Genomic DNA, 20,892 nt, shown 5'->3' with positions numbered 1-20,892 from the left:
CCTTGCTGAGCTTTTAATCTAGCTTCAGCCTTGAGCATTCTTGCTCAGTGTTGCCTTCAAGATAATGCTTGATTCTCTGTCCATTGACAATGAACTTCTTATCAGAATCAATATCTTGAAGCTCCACATAACCATATGGTGACACACTTGTAATCACGTATGGTCCCCTCCACCGGGATTTCAGTTTCCCGGGGAATAGCCTGAGTCTAGAGTTAAACAACAGGACCTTCTGTCCTGGTTCAAAGATTCTAGATGACAGCTTTCTGTCCTGGTTCAGAGACCCACTTCTGGGGCCCACTTGGTGTGCTGGGGCCCACTTGGTGTGTGCTGGGGCTGAGATTTCGTGCAGAGGCCATTTGTGGAGTTGAACGCCAGTTTTTATGCCAGTTTGGGCGTTCAACTCCAGTTTTTGATCCTTTTCTGGCGCTGGACGCCAGAATTGGGCAGAGAACTGGCGTTGAACGCCAGTTTACGTCATCTATCCTTGTGCAAAGTATAGACTATTATATATTGCTGGAAATCCCTGGATGTCTACTTTCCAACGCAATTGGAAGCATGCCATTTCGAGTTCTGTAGCTCCAGAAAATCCACTTTGAGTGTAGGGAGGTCAGAATCCAACAGCATCAGCAGTCCTTTTTCAGCCTGAATCAGATTTTTGCTCAGCTCCTTCAATTTCAGCCAGAAAAATACCTGAAATTACAGAAAAACACACAACTCATAGTAAAGTCCAGAAATATGAATTTTTCCTAAAAACTACTAGAAATAGACTAAAAACTAACTAAAACACACTCTAAACTATATGAAATTATCCCCAAAAAGCGTATAAAATATCCGCTCATCAGCAACAGAACTTTCAACTCCCATGATCAACAGCACAGAGGATGTCAAGCTAGTGACAATAAAAGAGCGCTTGTTGGGAGGCAACCCAACCTGAAGTAACTTTCTTTTCATAGCTATTTCAATAAAAAGGTTAATTAGTTTATCTATATTGCAAGAAGCTAAGTTTGGTGTTGCACACCAAAACAATCTAAGGGAGAATGAAGGATTCTAAGTTTGGTGTTCCACCAAAATCCCATCATAAAACATATTCTCACCTTCTGCATAATGCTAGCTTCAAGCATTTAGATAAACTAGTTAATTATTCTGCTGTTTCCTAGTTTTCAGTTTTATTACTTTTGAAAAAGAAAAAGAGTTTCACACATGGTTAATCTGATGCATGAGAACCATTGGCAAGGTACTAAGTTTGGTGTTCCCACACCAAAGTAAGTTCAAAGGCCCACAAATAAATCATGCATGCTAACCATTTTTCAAGTGCTTGGGGAACAAGCAACTTTCAATATCACTGCAGAGCACCCTACAAACTTTTGGAAAGATTACGCATCATCAATCAAAGAAATGAAAGAGGAATGTGAAGACCAGCATTGATGATGATGAGAAGAAGGAAAGCAAGTAAATTCCAAAAGGTTGTGTTATTCAGTGATTATTCTACATCAGATATTGCTGTGATTGAAAGTGATATTATATCCCTATCTGTCTGTCTGTCTGTCTGTCTGTCTGTTTAGTACAGTTTTCTATAATTCAATAATTAAGATGCTTGATTATTCACAACACTACACTTTTCAAACTTGCATGCACTCAAAATTTCAAAAAAAAAAGGGGCACCACATGATAGTTCTTTGAAAAGAAGGATTGAGGAATTAAACAATTTTGAGGCAAGCAAAAGATTAGGAGAAGTGGTGGTTCTGGTTGTGTGATTATGCATTGAGGTTGCATGCTTATGAAAACTTGCATGGGAGCTCATAGGCAGGACATAGAGTTCAAAGAAGTATTGTGGAGATTCTCAAACATTTATTGATCCAAGAAGCAGCAACCAAAAGAAAATAAAGAAAACATAAAAACAAAAAGAACATGACCCAAGGCTTTAAGCATCAATTACTAGGCAGAAAAGAAAGAAGAAACAAAAACTCAAAGAGTTGTTATCCTAGTAAATGCTTGTGGTCGAATTGTGTAAAAGAGAGAGGCTTGAGCAAGTAAATCCTTAGGGGTGCTTTAACACCTAATACCTTAAAACCAACTGGTTTAGGAGTATTGATTGAAAGCTTATCTAAAGAGCCGCTTTGAGACATGACACTTAGAGTCAAGGCCAAAGCACAAAAACTATAAGTTGCTTCAAGGTGATTACCTATAGAGAGATCTCCATGATATCATTTGGATGAAAATCCTAAGACCTAAGACTTCCAAGATGTAGGGACTAGTAAGCACTGAAGCCCTTGCATGAGCATATAATTTAGAGTTCACCCCACTGTCACTTAATCACTTCACTCACAGGATAGTACATGTAATTCTTCAAATCCATTCCAATTGAAAGAACCTTTGAGCATAATTCTTTTCTTGCTTGGGGACAAGCAAATTTTAAGTTTGGTGTTGTGATGACAAGTCATCTTGGCCTAGTTTCACTAGCCTTTTTCTTTGATTTTATTAGGTTTTATGCACTTTCTTACATTCTAAGTAAGTAATTTGGAATGAAAATGCATAACTTCTTTGAATCAAACAACCACCATTTATTTGATGCTAAATCATGAGGATAAAGCCAAATTTAATTGAATTTTAATGATTTATAAACCTTGTGAATTTAGTGATACTTTGATTGGTTGTTTTGATTACTTGTAGGTGAAGAAAGAAGAAAAGAAGAAAAGCGTGGCATAAGAAACGTGCCCAAGAAAGCAAAAAGCGTGCCCAATGGAAGCAAAAATGTGCCAACATTGAGGAAGAAGGAAGGCTAAGTTGGAAAAATGAACTGAGTGATGAGATATTTTGGTGAGAAACGAATCCTCACAAAACATCACAAAACTAACCGGCAAGTGCACCGGGTCGTATCAAGTAATAAAAACTCATGGGAGTGAGGTCGATCCCACAGGGATTGAAGGATTGAGCAATTTTAGCTTAGTGGTTGATTTAGTCAAGCGAATCAAGTGTTGGTTGGGTGATTTGTGAATTGCAGAATGTAAATTGCATGAAATTAAAGAGAGCGGGAAAGTAAATTGCTGAAACTTAAAGAACAAGAAATTAAATGACAGAAACTTAAAGTGCAAGAAATGTAAATTGCGGAATCTTAAAGTGCAAGAAATGTAAATTGCTTGAAATGTAAAGGGGATTGGGATGTGGATTTGCAGAATTTAAACAAGGAAAAATTGAATTGCATTAAACAGAAGAGGTAAAGGGAATTGGATTTGAACCGGATATGAAACAGGAAAGTAAATGAACATAAGAAAGCAGTAAATAGAGGATTGAAATGGAAAGTTAAGATCTCAGGACCCAGAGACTAGAAAACTAAGTCTAGATCTCAATGCCTTCCTAGATCCAACAAGAACAATAGCAAGGGAATTGTAAATTGCAAAGAAAAGAGATGAAGAGCAATGAACCGGAAATGAAATTCAATTAACAGTAAAATAAAGAAACAGAGAGATCCAAGATTGAGATTGAAACAGAAATTCTTCAATTCTCCAATCCAAGATCCAAGACAAATGTAAATGAAATTGAAAGCAATGAAAACAAGAAATTAAAGTTCACTCAAGTTCAAAAGCTCTCCGAAAACTATATTGAAAATTCTAAAAGGAAAGCTCCAAAGGAAAACTCTCCAGGAAAGCTCCTCTAAACAAATTGAATTCTATCCTATTTATACACTTTCCAAAATGATCTTCAAGCCTTGAGTTGGGCCTTTGTTCTTGGTGGAATTGGGTTGAAAGAGGCCTTGGTTGATTGCTCTTGAAGATTGAAGAAGAACCGAAGTGAACCAATTGAACCGGTTTTTGAAGTTGGCCAAAGATGATCTCAACGTTAGGGTCAAAGTTAGGGGTCTAACTTTGACCCTAACTTTTCATGGCAGCAAGCAACATCCTTCTGGTTTGGACGTTGGTGCCAACGTTAGGGGTCTAACTTTGACCCTAACGTTGGCAATGCTTGGTGTGAGTGGCGCCAACGTTAGCCTCCAAGTTAGGGGGCTAACGTTGGCGCAAACGTTGGCCTTCCCCCTTTGTGATTTAAGTGCCAACGTTAGCCTCCAAGTTAGGGGGCTAACGTTGGCGCAAACGTTGGTGCCCAGGGGAGAAATTCTCAAGTTCCAACGTTAGCCTCCAAGTTAGGGGGCTAACGTTGGAGCTAACGTTGGCCACTTCCAGGGAGTGATTTACATGCCCAACGTTAGCCTCCAAGTTAGGGGGCTAACGTTGGGGCTAACTTCATGCAACCCGGTTCAATTTTCATTTATTCCATTGTCCTCTCTTCACTCCTAGCCATTCCTCTTTGCTTCAACCTTTCTCCAAGCCTTCTTCACCTATCATTGATCAACCAAACTAATCAAAGCTTTGCTCAAAATCATGAGGTATTCAATCTTCCACAATATGCAACAATTATAGCTCAAAACCTCATGAAATGGCATGAATTCACATATGGTTGGTTAAATCAAGGGAAACATGAAATTCTACTCAATTAGCTTGCTTGTAGCTCAAGAAAGTGCATAATTCTAATGAAAACTAAAGAAAAAGACTAGCTAAAATGGGTTCAGATGACTTGTCATCACTGAGCTTCACAAGGAATGAAAGGAGAAGGCAAGGTACAAAGCTAAGTTCAAATAGTTAACTGAGCACTAAAGAAAGCAAGGAAATGGCATAAAGCTCAGTTAACTAAGTGAGCTTTATCGGGGACCTCTCCAAATTAATTCAAGATGAAATCCCATGAGTGAAGCCACCAAGTTTCGAACTCATGAGCTAAAGGAAGCAAGGAACGCTCCTTGCAATAAAAATGAGAAGAAAATAGCCAAAATGCCTCCTCCATGGTTCGAACTTGGAACCACACGCTACTCCTTGCAAGGGAAATCAAGAAGAAATAGCTAAAATGCTTGGGCCAAGTTTCGAACTTGGGAACTCTTTGAGAAACAAGGGAGGAGCGTCCAACCCTTCCAAGAAAAATAGCCTCCACTTGCTCCCTCTAGGATTCGAACTTGGGAATTCTTGGAGACATAAGGAAGGAGCGCCCACTCTTCCAAAGGAAATTGCTCCAAACTTCCTCCACCAAGTGTTGAACCTGGGACCTTGAGGCTGAAAACAAGGCACCACCAAGGAAAGCTCAGTTGGTTTTTCCAACTGAGCATTACCTCCCCAAGCTCCCCACACTTTGGCGCACAACTTTGCAAACCAAGGGGGCTGTGACAAGCAATTTGGCGCAACAAGGAGCAAACCTAGCGCACCATGACACGGCCTAGAGCTCAGTTCAAAATTCCAACTAAGCTCTAGTGTCACGCACTCAACCAAGGCTGGGACGCACGAACCAAATGACACGGGCAGCAACAATGGAGTGCTCAGTTGGTTTTTCCAACTGAGCTTACCCCTGGGAGGTGCATTTGGGCTAAAAATTGAATTAAAAATCCAACTTAATTCATTTCTTCACCAAATCAAAAGCCCATCCAAATTCCAAAATCCAAGAATAGAAAGTGTATAAATAGGAGTTAGTTTGATGTAATTAGGACCTTTTTGACACCTCTAGACTTTACTTTGAATTTTCCTTTTAACTTTCATTTTTATTTTGAGTTTTTACTTTTGAATTTGGATCTTAGAGAATTTGGAAGGAGAATCGATCTATCTTCTTCCCTGTTCTTGCTTGAGCACTCTTTTAATTTCTTGCTTGGGATCTTGGGTGAAGAATTGAAGAACTTCTGTTTCAATCTCACCTTGAGATCTTGTTTACTCTTCTGCATAATTGAATTTCAATTTCTGTTTACTGCATCTTCTTTTATTCTTCTTCTACACTTTCTGCAATTCAACTTTTCTTTATTTCCTTTACAATTGTTCTTGTTAGATCAAGGAAGGATTTGAGATCTAGACTTGTTATCTAGTCTCTTCCACTCCTGAGATCTTCAACCCCTTTTAATTTGCTGCAAATTAAGCATTGCTTACTTTCTGTTTTTAAATTCTCAAAGCATTTTTACTTTTCTGTTGAGATTTAGTTTGATTCAATCAATTCTCTACTCTTCTGTTTAATTGCAATCTACTTCTGTCTTGTTTAAATTCTGCAATCCTAATTCCCAACTCCTTTTATAATTCAAGCAATTTACATTTCTTGCACTTTAAGATTCAGTCATTTACATTTCTTGCAATCTAAGTTTCTGCAATTTACTTTACTTGTTCTTTAAGATTCAGCACATTTACTGTCTTGCTCTTTCATTTACTGCAATTTCCCCTTCTCCCTTTACATTTCAAGCAATTTAGCTTCTGCAAATTACAAACCACTCAACCAATACTTGATTCGCTTGACTAAATCAACCACTAAATTAAAATTGCTCAATCCTTCAATCCCTGTGGGATTGACCTCACTCATGTGAGTTATTATTACTTGATGCGACCCGGTACACTTGCCGGTGAGTTTTGTGTTGGATCATTTTTCACACATCAATACATACATATATATAAATAATATTATAGACATTAACCAATACAATCTCTATCCCTCTTACAGAATGTTTCAAGATAAAGGCGAGGGAACAAAAATATACTAAAGCAATACAGAGCATCTCAACAACAACTAAATGAACTCTTTATAACTTCTGCGCCATATCCTGAAAGGGGAAAAATGTAGGGGGGTGAGAACATCATCCTCGAAAGGGTTCTCAGTAGAGGGTGATGACAAGTCATCTTAGCCCATTTTAGCTAGTCTTTTTCTTTAGTTTTCATTAGAATTATGCACTTTCTTGAGCTACAAGCAAGCTAATTGAGTAGATTTTCATGTTTCCCTTGATTGAACCAACCATATATGAATTCATGCCATTTCATGAGGTTTTGTGCTATATTTGTTGCATATTATGAAAGATTGAATATCTCATGATTTTGAGCATAGCTTTGATGAGTTTGGTTGATTCTTGATAGGTGAAGAAAGCTTGGAAAAAGGTTGAAGCAAAGAGGAGTGGCTAGAAGTGAAGAAAGGGATAAGTGAAAGTGAACTTGGAGGCATGAAGTTAGCCCCAACGTTAGCCCCCTAACTTGGAGGCTAACGTTGGGCATGAAGTACTCCCTGGGCTCCCACGTTTGAGCCAACGTTAGCCCCCTAACTTGGAGGCTAACGTTGGCAAGAGAAACTTCATCCCTGGGCCACCAACGTTTGCGCCAACGTTAGCCCCCTAACTTGGAGGCTAACGTTGGCATATGAGTTATAAAGGGGGAGAAGGCCAACGTTTGCGCCAACGTTAGCCCCCTAACTTGGAGGCTAACGTTGGCGCCACTAGCACCAAGCATTGCCAACGTTAGGGTTAAAGTTAGACCCCTAACGTTGGCACCAACGTCCAAACCAGGAAATCAAGCTTGCTGCTATGAAAAGTTAGGGGCAAAGTTAGACCCCTAACTTTGACCCTAACGTTGAGACCAACTTTGGCTAACTTCATTTCCGGTTCAATTGGTTCACTTCGGTTCTTCTTCAAACTTCAAGAGCAATCAACCAAGGCCTCTTTCAACCCAATTCCACCAAGAACAAAGGCCCAACTCAAGGCTTGAAGATCATTTTGGAAAGTGTATAAATAGGATAGAATTCAAGTTATTAAGAGAGCTTTCCTTTCAGAATTTTCATAATAGTTTTTGGGAAGCTTTTGTTACTGAGTGAACTTGAATTTCTTTGTTTCCTTTTACTTGCAATTTCATTTTACTTTTGTCTTGAATCTTGGATTGGAGAATTGAAGAAATTCTGTTTCAATCTCAATCTTGGATCTCTCTGTTTCTTTACTTTACTGTTAATTGAATTTCATTTCCGGTTCATTGTTCTTCATCTCTTTTCTTTGCAATTTACAATTTCCTTGCTATTGTTCTTATTGGATCTAGGAAGGCATTGAGATCTAGACTTGGTTTTCTAGTCTCTGGGTCCTGAGATCTGAATTTCTCATTTCAATTCTCTGTTCCTTACTTTTAATGTTCATTTACTTTACTGCTTCAAGATCCGGTTCAACCCCAATTCCCTTTTCCTCTTCTGTTTAATGCAATTCAACTTTTCCTTGTTTAAATTCTGCAAATCCACATCCCAATCCCCTTTACATTTAATGCAATTTATATTGATTTATATGTCACAAGGAAGGAGGAATCTCTGAGAAAGAAGAACATCACAACATGAAGCCACAACTCATTACACTAATAGAGAACAATTGTTCCTATGGTGGAAATCCCTTGGAGGACTCTAAACAGCACCTATCTATTTTTCTGAAAACATGTGGGGCTGTCAATCTCAATGGTGTAGACCATGATACCATTAAGCTCATGTTATTTCCCTTCTCACTGAAGGATGAAGCGGCACAATGGCTTGAAACCTTTCCTCAAGGAAGTATAACTAGTTGGGATGAATTGGTTGCCAAGTTTCTAGCCAAATTTTCCTCACCCCAACAACACATCAAGATGAAAGAAGGAGTACATCCATTCATACAAAGAGAGGAAGAACCACTGTTCAAAGCATGGGAGAGATACAAGAAATCAAATGACAAGGTGGATTTTCGAGCATTCTATGAAGGATTAACCACCGAAACAAGAAAAGCAGTAGATTACTTCTCAGATGGCCTACTCAAGGCAACAGCAACCATCCAAGGAACTGCAGAGTTCAGTGACGAAAGAGCCAATAACCAACACTCATTTGAGACGCCACGGAATGCAATTTCAGAAAAGGGAGTAATGAATCTTGAAGGAGTGAGAGCAATCATGAATCAAAACAAGCAGCTACACCAGCAAACACAGCAGCAATTGGAATCAATAGCCAGACAAATTGATTCTCTACATTCAGCCACAGTGAATACACAATTTCCACCATGGAAACCACATTCTTATTTAAGAATGAGGGAATCTCAGTATCAGGAACAAAGGGACTTCAACTATAATAACCCCAACTTCCCAAACCTGCAAAAACATCACCATACCAACAAAAATCACTACACACCACCCCAATATACACACCTCCAACCTTATCCTACCCCACCACCCGCCCAAAATGACTTCCATCAATCACCACAATTTACACAGTCACAACCAATCCTAAACTTTCAAAAACTCTATGTTCTAGAAATGATGATGGAAAGGTTTATGAAAATCCAAGAAATGACATTAATAGAGCAGGAGGACATAAGGAAAAACCAAGAGGCATATCTCAAGAGAATTGAAAGGTACATGGAACAAATGGTTCAAAACCCTGCTAAATTGGGTGAGAGAGAGGGAAATATATCCCTAAGAGCCACTGAAGATGACTCGAAGAACAATGAAAAAGCTGCTGAGTTGAAAGGGAAGACAGTTATGGAAAACAAGGAGAAGCCTACGGTAAGAGGAGGAAACCAAAGGCAACTGAGACTTCAACTTCCATGATCAGAGGATGAAGAATGTCAAGCTAGTGACAATAAAAGAGCGCTTGTTGGGAGGCAACCCAACCTGAGGTAGTTATCTTTTCATATCTATTTTAACAAAACGATTAATTAGTTTATCTATAATGCAAGAAGCTAAGTTTGGTGTTGCACACCAAAACAATCTAAGGGAGAATGAAGGATTCTAAGTTTGGTGTTCCACCAAAATCTCATCATAAAACACACTCTCACCTTCTACATAATGATGGCTTCAAGCATATTGGATAAACTAGTTAACTATTCTGCTGTTTCCTAGTTTTCAGTTTTATTGTTTTTGAAAAAGAAGAAAAAGAGTTTCACACATGGTTAATCTAATCATTGGCAAGGTACTAAGTTTGGTGTTCCCACACCAAAGTAAGTTCAAAAAGCCTACAAATAAATCATGAAAATTAACCATTGTTTCCAAGTGCTTGGGGAACAAGCAACTTTCAATATCATTACAGAGATCCATACAAGCTGTTGGAAGGATTAAAGCATCATCAACCAAAGAAACAAAAGATGAATCTAGAGGCCAGCAATGATGATGATGAGAAGAAGGAAAGCAAGTAAACTTCAACAGGTTGTATTGTTAAGTCATTGTTTTGCATCAAATATTGCTGTAATTGAAAGTTGAATTGTATTCTGATCTGCCCTGCCTATCTGCATAGCATAGTTTCTCTTTTTTTATTTACCCCTGCCTGCATAGCATAGTCTTTCTTTATGATTCAATAAGCAAGATGTTTGATCATCAACAACATTCTCATCTTCAAAACTTGTTTGCACTCAATTTCCAAGAAATGCATCACATGAAAGTTCTTTGAAAAGAAGGATTAAGGAATTAAACAATTTTGAGGCAAGCAAAAGATTAGGAGAAGTGGTGGTTCTGGTTATATGATTTTGTATTGAGGTTGCATGCTTGTGAAAACTTGCATGGGAGCTCATAGGCGGGACATGAAGTTCAAAGAAGTATTATGGAGATTCTCAAAAACTTATTGATCCAAGAAGCAGCAAACAAAACAAAAGAACGAAAAGAAAATACAAAAACAAAAAAAACATGGTCCAAGGCTCTGAGCATCAATTACTAGGCAGAAAAAGAAAGAAAGAAACAAAAACTCAAAGAGTTGTTATCCTAGTAAATGCTTGTGGTTGAGATGTGTCAAGGAAAGAGGCTTGAGCAAGTAAATCCTTAGGGGTGCTTCAACACCTAATACCTTAAAACCAACTGGTGTAGGAGTATTGATTGAAAGCTTATCTAAAGAGCCGCTTTGACACATGATACTTAGAGTCGAGGCCAAAACACAGAAACTATAAGCTGCTTCAAGGTGATTACATATAAAGAGATCTCCATGGTACCATTTGGATGAAAATCCTAAGACCTACGACTCCCAATATGTAAGGACTAGTGAGCACTGAAGCCCTTGCATGAGCATATGATTTAGAGTTCACCCCACTAATACTTGATCACTTCACTCACTGCACTTTACAAGTATTCCTCAACCCATCTTAATTAAAAGAACCTTGGAGCATAAATCTGTTTCTTGCTTGGGGACAAGCAAGCTTTAAGTTTGGTGTTGTGATGACAAGTCATCTTAGCCCATTTTAGCTAGTCTTTTTCTTTAGTTTTCATTAGAATTATGCACTTTCTTGAGCTACAAGCAAGCTAATTGAGTAGATTTTCATGTTTCCCTTGATTGAACCAACCATATATGAATTCATGCCATTTCATGAGGTTTTGTGCTATATTTGTTGCATATTATGAAAGATTGAATATCTCATGATTTTGAGCATAGCTTTGATGAGTTTGGTTGATTCTTGATAGGTGAAGAAAGCTTGGAAAAAGGTTGAAGCAAAGAGGAGTGGCTAGAAGTGAAGAAAGGGATAAGTGAAAGTGAACTTGGAGGCATGAAGTTAGCCCCAACGTTAGCCCCCTAACTTGGAGGCTAACGTTGGGCATGAAGTACTCCCTGGGCTCCCACGTTTGAGCCAACGTTAGCCCCCTAACTTGGAGGCTAACGTTGGCAAGAGAAACTTCATCCCTGGGCCACCAACGTTTGCGCCAACGTTAGCCCCCTAACTTGGAGGCTAACGTTGGCATATGAGTTATAAAGGGGGAGAAGGCCAACGTTTGCGCCAACGTTAGCCCCCTAACTTGGAGGCTAACGTTGGCGCCACTAGCACCAAGCATTGCCAACGTTAGGGTTAAAGTTAAACCCCTAACGTTGGCACCAACGTCCAAACCAGGAAATCAAGCTTGCTGCTATGAAAAGTTAGGGGCAAAGTTAGACCCCTAACTTTGACCCTAACGTTGAGACCAACTTTGGCTAACTTCATTTCCGGTTCAATTGGTTCACTTCGGTTCTTCTTCAAACTTCAAGAGCAATCAACCAAGGCCTCTTTCAACCCAATTCCACCAAGAACAAAGGCCCAACTCAAGGCTTGAAGATCATTTTGGAAAGTGTATAAATAGGATAGAATTCAAGTTATTAAGAGAGCTTTCCTTTCAGAATTTTCATAATAGTTTTTGGGAAGCTTTTGTTACTGAGTGAACTTGAATTTCTTTGTTTCCTTTTACTTGCAATTTCATTTTACTTTTGTCTTGAATCTTGGATTGGAGAATTGAAGAAATTCTGTTTCAATCTCAATCTTGGATCTCTCTGTTTCTTTACTTTACTGTTAATTGAATTTCATTTCCGGTTCATTGTTCTTCATCTCTTTTCTTTGCAATTTACAATTTCCTTGCTATTGTTCTTATTGGATCTAGGAAGGCATTGAGATCTAGACTTGGTTTTCTAGTCTCTGGGTCCTGAGATCTGAATTTCTCATTTCAATTCTCTGTTCCTTACTTTTAATGTTCATTTACTTTACTGCTTCAAGATCCGGTTCAACCCCAATTCCCTTTTCCTCTTCTGTTTAATGCAATTCAACTTTTCCTTGTTTAAATTCTGCAAATCCACATCCCAATCCCCTTTACATTTCAAGCAATTTACATTTCTTGCACTTTAAGATTCCGCAATTTACATTTCTTGCACTTTAAGTTTCTGCCATTTAATTTCTTGTTCTTTAAGTTTCAGCAATTTACTTTCCCGCTCTCTTTAATTTCATGCAATTTACATTCTGCAATTCACAAATCACCCAACCAAAACTTGATTCGCTTGACTAAATCAACCACTAAGCTAAAATTGCTCAATCCTTCAATCCCTGTGGGATCGACCTCAGTCCCGTGAGTTTTTATTACTTGATACGACCCGGTACACTTGCCGGTTAGTTTTGGGTGTTTTGGGAGAGATTCGTTTCTCAACAAAATATCTCATCAGAGGGTTTTTGGAAATTACTGTAATAGGATACGTGAAGATAAACCATACCAGTGATTAATAACCATCTTATGCCTCTTTTCAAAAACAACGGTTTGTAATAAAAGTAAAGTCGGGAATCTTTTCTGAAAGAGGAACCATTCAATTCTTAAAACTTAAAAGTCTTTCAAAACGGTTTATCTATGCTGAAACAAAATAGCCTTTCATATTTTATTCCAAACCAGAAACACACAAAACCGAAACCAACCATCGGTCCATCTCATTTCAACCACGGCCCTAGGCCCAAACAATCCAACCATCAACCAATCACCACAATCCACAGAGTCCCAATTGCAAACACAGATAGGAAGTTCAAGCACCTTCACTGGTGAATATTTACGGGGGCGAGCTCATTCGGGACTTTCACAGTGCCCAGCCACACTTACGACATAGGGTCAAAAGAGCTTTGAGTCTCAACCTGGAGCACGTGGTGGCTAGCCACTGCTTCCTCCCAGGGAAACCCTCATCTCCAATAGTGGAAGTGCAACATTCACATTTATCAATGATTCATCATATACATGCATTCAATCTCTTCCATGGATCAACATCCATCTCAGCCATCCGGCTCACGGTTCAGTCCAAAACCAGCCAATATTCATATCATACACAGCCATTCCGGCTCACGGTTCAATCCAGAACCAACCAATATTTATAATCATACACAGCCATTTCGGCTCACAACAAAACAGCACTTCCACATTCAACATCATCAATTCATAAAATCAGTATTTAAGCCATAAATCACTTTTTCTCAAATTATTTCACTTTGAAATCAAGTTTCAACTCTTTTTAGCCTTGGCTTTAAAGATCTCATTTCTCAAATTATCTCAGGCTCATAAGCCACTTTTACTCAAGGAAAATTCCCTTTTTAAAACAAGCCACTCTCGGCTTCCTCTTTCCAAAACTTCCAAAACCATGGAAAGTTAAAGATTCCTTTTGAAACATTCAAAATCACCCATCCAACAATGGGATTTTTGTAACAAAAGTTTCTCGGCAGAGTCCCAAGTCCTTAGGGGGAGAATAGCATAACTCATTTCGCCAAATTCATTTAAAATCATTAAAACCTTGGCTTTCCGATTTGAGTAATAAAATAAGATCTAAGCCAAACCAAGTCACGTAATCGTTTACTTCCTTCAAAGCCATTTCCTTTACTTAGGCAAAACCAGCTTCAACCCCCATGACAAATTCTAAAGCGTTTCAACTGTTCAAAATTGTTTGTCTTGCAAAAGTTCAGAATTCAAAGAGGACTTAAAACCTTTCTCAAAACATTTCAAAATGAAACTTGTCAATAGACATTCAGGTTCTTTCAAAGTCATTGAAACTCCTCTAATTGAAACCCTCAAGTCAAATTCAAAGGCATTGCCCTTGTCACATTTAAAACAGCTTTAAAACATAAGTTTCACCTAAATAACTTTCTCCTGAAAGAGATACAATGCCTTTCTTACGAAGCAAGACTAAATCACAATTTCCTCTTTAATAATTCATTTCAAAAGCATGAATCATCCTTTTCTTGACAATTCAAATAAAATAGTAGAAGTCTTTAACTCATCATTTTTCCAAACAATATTTTAATAAAGACTCGGATTTTATAGAAATTCCGGCAGCATCTCCCCTAAAACTTGGACTTTGCCACCCGGTTTGGGTCCCAACAAAACCATTCCACAATCCTTTTCAACAACCCAAAATCCAAAATCAGTTCAAGGCAAGCCAAATCCAACAGTCATCTCAATTCCATATTTCAAGGAAACCGTCTCAAAAGATCACATCGTTATCAGCCGAATAAACTCATTTCTAAAGCTTTAAAGAAACGGTTCAGCAACAGTCATTTATCAAACCAGATCATTAAAGCAAGCCAGGCTAAATTCAAGAGTGTATTCTATTTTTCACATTCTCAAGAAAATCCATTCAACTCAAATCGATTTCCAACGAATTAAACTCAATCTTAAAGCTTTAAAAGAATCAACTTCAAAAGCATTTCTTTTCACAAAACCACACAACAGTCCAGTCAAACAAACACCCATAATCATACAAAACAACTAAACAATACATAGGACTGATACAATCACCAAATACACATCCTCACATCAGTACCCATATGTAATAATTCCAATAATAAACTATAGTTTTTGGAAAGCGCCCCTACCTCAAAACGCAAATTCATAACCCAAACGCGTCACAGTGTCCTTTCTGCCTCAACCCGAAATTGACAATCAAAATCCCGATTCCGCGTGTCTTTCTCAATAGTAGAAGCAACCTCAACGCCACAAGTAAACTCAGATTCTAACTCCTAGAACCATCAACATTACAATTACTTTATTACACGAAACAGAACACTAACGCAGAGCTCTCAAAACAGGAATACTTACTGAAACTAAGAGAGAACGGCTAAACTGAACCGCAGCGCCCTCTGAACCGGTTGGGCGGTGGCCCCGGTAGTCAGCCCCAAGCAGCAGCGGTGATCTGGACCACACGCAGCGACGATGAAGTTCCAGGAAACTCAACAGAAGGGAAACTCAACTTAAAAGCCTTACCGGCAGTGGAGCTCGGTGGCGGCAGCAGTATTTCCGGTGGTTGAGGCTCGGCCAAAAGCTCTGGCGACCAGAACAGCGGCACGGCTTCTCCCTCCTTTGGCAACAACAACAGTGGTGTTTTCCGGCAACCACCGATCTCCGGCATCAGCAACAAGAGCTCCAGCTAGGCACTGCGGAGCAGCAGATCAGCAATGCCGTCGGCCAAGGTGCGGCGATGGAGACACCCTCAACTGCGGTGAAACGCAGCGGCTATGGAAGCTCGGCGGCGGCAAACACCGAATCGGCGCTCACGGCACGACAGCGGCGGAAAAGGGTCCCCTTTGGCGCATCCCCCTCTCTCTGTGCGCGAGGATGCGACGGTGGCCACGCGACTCCTCTGCAGCGATGGCGGCCACTCCTGTGTTTGGCGCGGCGGCGACTAGGGACTGGGTGCAGCTTCAGTGGCGACGGCAGAGCAGAACAGCGCGGTTCCCTCCTCCTTCGCGACCTTCTCCCTCTCGCCTGAGCTCTGACGTGATGGCGTCGCCTTCACGGGCAGCAGTGGCAGTAGAAAGGCTTCCTCCATGCCCGCGAGGATGATGGCGGCGAGGCTGAGGCACGGCGGCAAGGTGTGACATGGTGGTGGCGAGCTGAACGGCGGTATAAGCCCCCTCCCCCCTTCTTCTTTTTCCCGATTCTACCTTCCCTTTCTTTTCCTTCAGATACTGTGTGTGTGTGTTTAGGTTAGAGGGTAGTAGCTGCTGCTACTGGTTCAGAGAGGGGAAACGGGTATTGGGTCAGGGTTTTAGGGTTAGGGTTTTTGAATAAAATTAGGGTTAGGGGCATTTTGGTAATTTCAAATAAAGTTGGGAACAATATGGTAATTGAAACCCAAATTAAATCCAACACTAGAGGTATATAGAAAATACTACTTGCTCATCAATTTTTTTACAAATTACTTTCAATAAAATGCCCAAATCAAATAATTAGAAATAATATACTTAATTTCTTCATTTTTTACCAAAATAGCAATAGTAATATTTAAAATATTACTTATCTAATCCAAATCGTATAAAATCATTATTATTTCATAAATATCAACTTTATAATTCAAATATAGAAAATAATCCAATAACTATAAAATTGGATAATAATCATAACTCATCTCAAATCCAATAAATCAAAACTTGCCTTAATTACCTTTAATAAAATAATTTCTGAAATTAAGGCTATAAATAACCATAGGATTTGAGACTTTATCATAATAAGACTTCTCAAAAATTCTGGGTCTTACATGTAGCATTATTCGGTGAATAAAAAGATAAAAAAATATTTTTAAAAATATTAAAATTTTAAAAAAAATAAATTTTTATTTCTCAATTTTAAATTATATTATTAATTTTTTATATAAATTAGAAAAATAAAATAAAGTCTAGCATATTCTGGTAAATAACAGATCTGTAAATTTATTTTTTTATTTTTAAACTAAAAAAATAATTTTTTTCTAATTGTAAAAAAATAAAAAATTCTAACAATATCCAAAAAATAAAAAAATTAAAATTTTAAATTTTTTTATTAATTTATTCTTAATTTGTGAACAAGTGCAGCAAAAGAAAGTCAACTGTCCGTGTGATGCATTATCCATTAAATAAAAAATAAAAAATATTCTTAAAAAAATAAAAAATTTTAAAAAACTAAATTTTTTATTTTCTTAATTTTTAAATCATATTATTAAATGTTTTTTATTTACATAAAAAAATAAAATAAAGTTTAGCAATATCTATTAAACAACAAATCTATAAATTTTTTATTTTTGTTTAAAGTTTTAAACTAAAACATAAATTTTTTTCTAATAGTAGAAAATAAAAAATTCCAACAATATTCAAAAACTAAAAAACCTTAAAAATAAAAAATTTTAAATTTTTTAAATTAATTTATTCTTATTTTATGAACAAGTGCAGCAAAAAAAAGTCAATTTTCTGAGTGCAGCATTATCTGGAGAATAAAAAAGTTAAAAATTTTAAAAAACTAAATTTTTTATTTTTGAAATTTTAAATTATATGATTAATTTTTTTATTTCAATTAGAAAAGTAAAATAAAGTCCAACAATATCTGTTAAATAAAAGAGTTGTAAATTTATTTTTTTAATTTTTAAACTAAAAAAATAATTTTTTTTTCTAATTGTAAAAAAACATAAAAATTCAAAATTACTCAAAAAATAAAAAAAATTAAAATCTTAAATTTTTTAAATTAATCTATTATTAATTTGTGAACAAATGCAGCAAAAAAAAGTCAATTCTCCAAGTGTAGTCTTATCCGGTGAATAAAAAGATAAAAAAATATTTTAAAAAAATAAAATTTAAAAAACTAAATTTTTTATTTTTAAATTTTTAAATTATATTATTAAATATTTTTTATTTAAATTATAAAAATAAAATAAAGTTCAGCAATATCCAGTAAACAAAAGATCTGTAAATTTTTTATTTTTGTTTAAAGTTTTAAACTAAAAAATAAATTTTTTTCTAATAGAAGAAAAATAAAAAATTTCAACAATATTCTAAAACTAAAAAAATTGAAAAATAAAAAATTTTAAATTTTTTAAATTAATTTATTCTTATTTTTTGAACAAGTGCAGCAAAAAAAGACAATTTTCTGAGTGCAGCATTATCCGGAGAATAAAAAAATAAAAAATATTTTTAAAAAAATTAAAAATTTTAGAAAACTAAATTTTTTATTTTTGAAATTTTAAATTATATGATTAATTTTTTTATTTCAATTATAAAAATAAAATAAAGTCCAACAATATCTGTTAAATAACAGAGTTGTAAATTTATTTTTTTAACTTTTAAACTTAAAAAATAAATTTTTTTCTAATTGTAAAAAAAATAAAAAATTCCAAATTATCCAAAAAATGAAAAATAAAAATTTTAAATTTTTTAAATTAATCTATTCTTAATTTGTGAACAAGTGAAGTAAAAAAAAGTCAACTGTCAGGGTGTAGTCTTATCCAGTGAATAAAAAGATAAAAAATAATTTTTAAAAAAATTAAAAATTTTAAAGAAATAAATTTTTTATTTTTGAAATTTAAAATTATATAATTAATTTTTTTATTTAAATTAGAATAATAAAATAAAGTCCATCAATATTTGGTAAATAACAGATCTGTAAATTTATTTTTTTTTAATTTTAAACTAAGAAAATAAATTTTTTTTCTGATTGTAAAAAATAAAAGATTCCAAAAATATCCAAAAAATAAAAAATTTAAATTTAAATTTTTTAAATTAATTTATTCTTAATTTGTGAACAAGTGGAGCAAAAAAAAAAGTTAACTATCCGAGTGTAGCATTATTCGGTGAATAAAAAGATAAAAAAATATTTTAAAAATATTAAAATTTTTAAAAAAATAAATTTTTTTATTTCTGAATTTTTAAATTATATGATTAATTTTTTTATATAAATCAAAAAAATAAAATAAAGTCTAGCAATATCTGGTAAATAATAGATTAGTAAATTTAATTTTTTTTAAGTTTAAACTAAAAAAATAAAATTTTTTCTAAATTTAAAAAAATAAAAAATTCCAATGATATCTAAAACATAAAAAAATTAAAATTTTAAATTTTTTATATTAATTTATTCTTAATTTGTGAATAAGTGCAGCAAAAAAAAGTCAACTGTCTAGTTGTAGCATTATCCAGTGAATAAAAAGATAAAAAATTAAAAATTTTAAAAAAATAATTTTTTTTTGAATTTATAAATTATATGATTAATTTTTTTATTTTTATTAGAAATATAAAATAAAGTCTAGCATATTCTGGTAAATAACAGATATGTAAATTTATTTTTTTATTTTTAAACTAAAAAATAATTTTTTTTTCTAATTGTAAAAAAATAAAAAATTCGAACAATATCCAAAAATTAAAAAAATTAAAATTTTTAAATTTTTTTATTAATTTATTCTTAATTTGTGAACAAGTGCAGCAAAAGAAAGTCAACTGTCCGTTTGATGCATTATCCAGTGAATAAAAATAAAAAATATTCTTAAAAAAATTTAAAAAAACTAAATTTTTTATTTTTTAATTTTTAAATTATATTATTAAATGTTTTTATTTAAATAAGAAAAATAAAATAAAGTTTAACAATATCTATTAAACAATAAATCTGTAAATTTTTTATTTTTGTTTAAAGTTTTAAACTAAAACATAAATTTTTTTCTAATAGTAGAAAAATAAAAAATTCTAACAATATTCAAAAACTAAAAAAATTGAAAAATAAAAAATTGTAAAATTTTTAATTAATTTATTCTTATTTTGTGAACAAGTGCAGCATTATCTGGAGAATAAAAAAATTAAAATTTTAAATTTTTTATTAATTTATTCTTAATTTGTGAACAAGTGCAACAAAAGAGAGTCAACTATCCGTATTATGCATTATCCAATGAATAAAAAATAAAAAATATCTTAAAAAAATAAAAAATTTTAAAAAACTAAATTTTTTATTTTTTAATTTTTAAATTATATTATTAAATTTTTTTATTTAAATAAGAAAAATAAAATAAAGTTTAGCAATACCTATTAAACAATAAATCTGTAAATTTTTTATTTTTGTTTAAAGTTTTAAACTAAAACATAAATTTTTTTCTAATAGTAGAAAAATAAAAAATTCCAACAATATTCAAAAACTAAAAAAAATTGAAAAATAAAAATTTTAAATTTTTTTAATTAATTTATTCTTATTTTGAGAACAAGTGCAGCAAAAAAAAAGTCAATTTTCTGAGTGCAGCATTATCTGGAGAATAAAAAAATTAAAAATTTTAAAAAACTAAATGTTTTATTTTTGAAATTTTAAATTATATGATTAATTTTTTTATTTCAATTAGAAAAGTAAAATAAAGTCCAACAATATCTGTTAAATAACAGAGTTGTAAATTTATTTTTTTAATTTTAAACTTAAAAATAATTTTTTTTCTAATTCTAAAAAAAATAAAAATGTTCAAAATATTTAAAAAATAAAAAAAATTAAAATCTTAAATTTTTTAAATTAATCTATTATTAATTTGTGAACAAGTGCAGCAAAAAAAAGTCAACTGTCCGGATGTAGTCTTATCCGATGAATAAAAAGATAAAAAGATATTTTTAAAAAATTAAAAAATTTAGAAAACTAAATTTTTTATTTTTTAATTTTTAAATTAAAATTATTAAATTTTTTATTTAAATTAGAAAAATAAATTAAAGTTCTGCAATATCCAGTAAATAAAAGATCTATAAATTTTTTATTTTTGTTTAAAGTTTTAAACTAAAAAATAAATTTTTTTTCTAATAGAAGAAAAATAAAAAATTTCAAAAATATTCTAAAACTAAGAAATTGAAATATAAAAAATTTTAAATTTTTTAAATTAGTTTATTCTTATTTTTTGAACAAGTGCGGCAAAAAAAAGACAATTTTCTTAGTGCAGCATTATCCGGAGAAAAAAAAAATAAAAAATATTTTTAAAAAAATTAAAAATTTTAGAAAACTAAATTTTTCATTTTTGAAATTTTAAATTATATGATTAATTTTTTTATTTCAATTAGAAAAATAAAATAAAGTCCAACAATATCTATTAAATAACAGAGTTCTAAATTTATTTTTTAATTTTTAAACTGAA

General features: G+C 33.8%; 1 pseudogene; it reads left to right on the top strand.

Annotated features, from left to right (window-relative positions):
- Window positions 1-15,848, top strand: part of LOC148545044 (uncharacterized) — a 31,701-nt pseudogene extending 15,853 nt beyond the window's left edge.
- The last annotated feature ends 5,044 nt before the right edge of the window (window positions 15,849-20,892 follow it).

The sequence above is a fragment of the Arachis ipaensis genome, chromosome B9 (genome assembly GCF_059453495.1).
Source record: "Arachis ipaensis isolate K30076 ecotype BB chromosome B9, ASM5945349v1, whole genome shotgun sequence".
NCBI lineage: Eukaryota > Viridiplantae > Streptophyta > Magnoliopsida > Fabales > Fabaceae > Arachis > Arachis ipaensis.
Note: the sequence above shows the minus strand (reverse complement) of the source record. Positions and strands in the feature narration are given on the sequence as shown.